We start from the raw sequence: 4990 nt of genomic DNA on the forward strand, positions 1-4990 counted from the left end.
AACTGTTCATAGGCCAAGGCAGCAGTCATCCCAACTGTGGTTTTGAAAATCTGATAGGTGCTTGCTTGTCAATTGAGAAGCCTCACTTTCATCTCTTCTATGTCAAACTCTTGGTTTGACTTGATACGTGCTTTGGCTCCATTTTTTGTTCCACAGTGTTCATTGTGTAAGAGAGATAACAGGTCATCTTGAGTGCCATCACAAAGCACCTACAGGATGGCCAAGGGATCAGGCCCAGCCAGCATGGGTTTAGGAAGGGCAGGTCCTGTCTCACCAACCTGACCTCCAGCCCTCAGATGAAGAACCTGGTCCCCACTGCTGAGGCTGCACTGCATCGCTTTCTTAAGAGATCAGCAGTAGAGAGGAGACACCCAACTCATGAGTATCTGGTGGCTCTTACTACATAATATATGGACTCTAAATTGTTAACTCTAGAGATTGAAGCCAGTCTGTTCCAAAATTCATGACGTAAGATGCCTTTATCACTCTAGTGGAGTTCATTAGCCATATTACTTTCTTAATACCATGTCAGGTTACACTCTGCCCTCAGAGCCCTGAGTCCTAGTCTAAGTATGCTATTTGGAAACAGCTGATTTCAAGCCATTTCCCAAAGAACAAACTCCTATTTGTGCATATTAACAGACTTAAAATTAATTCTGAAATCTTTACAGACTTCATCCAATTCATCAGTTTCTCATGATCAGTCTGGGGAGGCACAGAGGAAGGCTCATGGTACTTTCATGCTTTCTCATTAAAAAACACACATTGGTACATCAATAAGACAAGAACAACTCAGCAGGACATAGAGATATGTGACATTTGGAGGCTGCTGAAAAACATGCACAGAAAGGATGTGAACTCCAGCAGCTACAGCCAGCAAGAAAACAAGTAAATGAGCTTTCTGGTGCAGAGAACAAAGAGGTAGGGAGCCAGGAACGGATTAAAAAAAGGGGAGATCAGTTTTGCCTGGGAGCCTCATTAGTACCAGCAGACTTGAAAAAGTGAGAGACTGCAGAGGTCAAACTGTTCTGATATGTCCACTTCACTCAGGCTAGGGGAAAAGATGCTGAAAAACCACTGTCCTGTTCTTTCCAGTTGTGCTAGTTTGAAGCTAGCTAGAATGCTTTGGTAAGAAGGACTAGATCATAGGCTGTGAAATGAAAACAAGAGTGATGTCTACTCCCCTCATAGGCTTGCTAAGTTGTATAAAAATATAAGTCAAAACATAGATAAGACACTCGGCATCACTCTCAGGCTGCTGGCTGAGCTGCATCTCTCTAACCACACCCTCCATTTTGGACTAATCCACTTTGCTTCTTAACCCCCTGGCCGAACCTCCATTCTTCTTTGGGACTGGGGTAAGGTTGAGAGGGGTAGGGGGAAGGTGAAGGGCTGGCTGAGAGCCCCTCCTGGGGACTCAGGCTTCTGGGAGGGCTGTTGTGTTTCTATATTACCTTCTTACCTTGTATATTTCTGTATATAACTGTATGTACTGTAAATATCTGCTTATATATTGTGCCAGCTGTAAATATAAGCTTCATTCATATTTCCAGAGCCGGCTGAGTCTAGTCTGGGTGACTTCTAAAGTGTGGGGGGGCAGGGAACACCCAAACCATCACATCAGTGTATCACACCCTGTACTGTTCCCCATTCTGAAGGGGCTAAATACACTGGTTATGCTCTAAGTTTAACCCTGCAGAGTAGGAAAAAGATGGAGGAAACCATGTGTCATGATAGGACTTTCAGAACCAGTATTCCCAGATTTAGTCACAGTAAAGCAAATTTATCTCCATTGTTTTACAGACACGCCTCTGTTTGAGCTTATCCATCTTCATGTGAACATCCTTCCCTTCTTCCAAACAAACTTAATCTGAGACCACATAAACCAGGCCTGTGAGAGATGTGAAATAGGCTGCAGAGTTCCTCTCACTCACTGTTCTCCAGGATGAAGAAAGCAAGATGTATACAAAAAAAGTCTGCAGCACCAGAAACATTTTCAAAACAGCATGACACAGCATTTGTTTTTCTAGATGAGAAAACTAGCCATAGGGGTTTTTTTTGCTTCAGCCACACTGCCAGTGGGATTTGTGGTTAGGTTTTGTGGCTGCTGAGATAGTAAGGAGCTAAAACTGGCAAAGCAGATCACAGAAACAAACAAAAAAACCCAGTTATCTGAACAGGACCTGCAATTTCTGTCAATTGTCTTGCTGCTTACAGGCACCCACCCTTGCTTTTACTTAAACAATTCCTTCCCTATTTGAATGGGGTGGAAAATTTTATTCTACATCACTCTGTTCTTCAAAAGCTTGCCAATAAGAATCAAACTCTAACTAGCCAGTATTGAATGGACTGGCAGAAAGTCTCTATATTGCAGTACAGTAAATCAATGTGTACTCTGTGATGGATGCCCCAGAACTGTGAAAAACTCAGACTTTCTGATAGCTGTATGTATACCCAAGGACTTTTTGTCCACAGAGTTAGAAAAGCAAGATAAAAATCCACTTCCTTCGTACACTTAAGACAGTGTAAATCAGTTAATGTAAATCCTAAATACCAAGTAGGAAAGATAGTAAGCCTTTTGGAGTTTCATGTCCTCACCTCATAAGAGAAAGTGTGCAATAGTTTGACTAGATTCATGGGCCTCTGTTACTAACACCTAGTGGTTTGAGGACAGTCCGTCTGTCTTAACATGAATGAGCTCACAACCAAGTGGAGCTGGCTGTGCACAGTGCTTTATGATGCTGGACCCTGAAGAGCTCTGATGAAAGGCAGGAGATTAACTGTTAAGATATGGATGCTTAAAAGAACAGAGGGTAACTCCTAAATATTTTTGTTCTCTAAAAGGTAATGCTTTTGTTTATGAGTCCTGATAGGTAATGAAAAATACTGTAACTTGCCATTGCTATGACAAAATAAGACCTCTCAAGGTAGTCAGGACACATGCTCACAAGACATGCTGGGAGCACAGGGCAGAGAAGTTGAAGAGAGAGCAAAGACCTCCCATGCTCTGTATGCAGATGCAGTGCAAGTTACTTTTCTGCAACTTAGGCCCTTGTTGCAATACAAAGGTTGTGCTGTTTCTCCCTTCCAGAGCTATAACCTGCGAATGGACAAGCACAGAGCAGGCAAGACCAACTCAGGTCATTTATAACTTTGGCTTCCCCATGCCATACTCCATTCCAACTGTAGAGATGCATCCTCTGAAAACTGCAGACAAGGTCAGCCTGGGATTGCACACTGGAGAGAAAGCAGCAGGACTACCCAGCGAGAGAGACATCATCCTTAAGTGTATAGCTGGGACCACTGGGAAGTCAGAGATGCAAGTGGCTTAGAAACTACAACATGTATCACTACACCCATGAAGATGAATGAATGATTTCCTCTTCCCTTGCATGTTTCAGTCTTGAGGCATGATTAAAACATGAACACAACACAGAACAGTACTGAATTAAGAAGAAAGGCAAGTGTCTCTTTGAGATTCGTTATCTGAACCCACTCATTCAAAAGGACCACTCTCTTGTGTGATTCTGCACAACCTTGGGAAGAGCTTTGAGAATCAATGTATTTCCCTATCTTGGGAGTTTTTCTACAAGCAATGTCCTCCAAACCAAGTTGACAAAAAAAAACAACAAAAAAATCACTAGTTTTATATCACCCAAACAAATAAAACCCTTGCTGTCATGACCCACCAGCAAGTTAGTCCAGAAACCACAATATTAAAGGATTTATGCTACTACAGTCCCCTCATAAAAGTAGAAGAGATTACTCTGACAGGGAGTAGTTGGCTAAAACCAAAACTAATAAAATCATTCCCTTCACAGATATTTTTTTTCTGTGAGATGGAAGAGATGCATCTAAACCTGCTACAATAATGGACACTTAGGTATCTTTAGATGACCTGTTTGGCCAGAGACAGGTTCAGACTGGTTCTGGATCCTACCAGAACTTCCTCTGTGTCCACTGAGCTGAGGGTTTGGGTTTTTTTTTATAGCAGATGGCATCTCTCCAGCACAACAGATAGGACTGAGGCAGATGTCCAGAGAGCACAAGTAAAATAAGGGCAAGAGAGAAGAAAATTGTAGGTGTTATTGAGACACATTCTTCTTGCAAAATTAAACAGGATTTTGATTTTCCTGGAGCTCCCTCTTGGGCTATTGAGATGTGAGACAGGTCAGTCTTACCAGACACGAGCCTATCTATGGGCAGGACACCACAGGAAATATTGTAGTCTTGCACAAGTGCAATATCATAAAAGTAACAGAGATATCATAGAGCAGAATGTGTCCTGCAGACACCCATCTCTTGGGATGAAATGTAATTTCATTAGTTCCCCTCACCACTGGAAATTATGTGTTCTGAAGTGATTGCAGCACTTGCTTTCAGTTTATCATAGCTAACTTTGAAATAAATAGACACTTACACTAAATGGAAGTGAATTCTGTCCAGAGCAGTGGTGCTTAGGGACATGGCTTAGTTGCAGACTTTGCAGTGTTAGATTTGTGATTGCTCTAGACAATCTTAAAGGTCTTTTCCCATCTCTATGATTCTATGACAGCTAGAGTTACAGAAGAAGGAGTTAACCCCTCCTGTATTAGAAACATCTAATCCTTCCATTGTTGTACAAACAGCTTTAGAGACTTGAATTCAGTTTCCCAGGGAGTCACACTAAAAGTACCATTGAAGCACTGAGTGGAATTCACAGGACTCTCCACTAGTGCTAAGTGATGTAACAGTGCAGGAAATCAGTCTCACATGTCAGGTGCTGCTGACAAATAATAGCAAGTACATAGTAGCCTGCCAGGTCTCACTGGAGATGCAAGGAGGAGGTAACCAGTCAGAATGAGCACAGAGCACACTGAAGAACTAGTGCTGACTCAGAGAAAAGCCACAATAAAGGAGAGTACTGCCATTCTTTCCAACACACATTCTAGTGGTCTGCAGAAGCAGTTTTTACTTTCTGGAAACACTGAAATTTCTGCAGACCATGACT

This window comes from Pogoniulus pusillus, chromosome 18 (genome assembly GCF_015220805.1).
Source record: "Pogoniulus pusillus isolate bPogPus1 chromosome 18, bPogPus1.pri, whole genome shotgun sequence".
Taxonomy (NCBI): Eukaryota; Metazoa; Chordata; class Aves; order Piciformes; family Lybiidae; genus Pogoniulus; species Pogoniulus pusillus.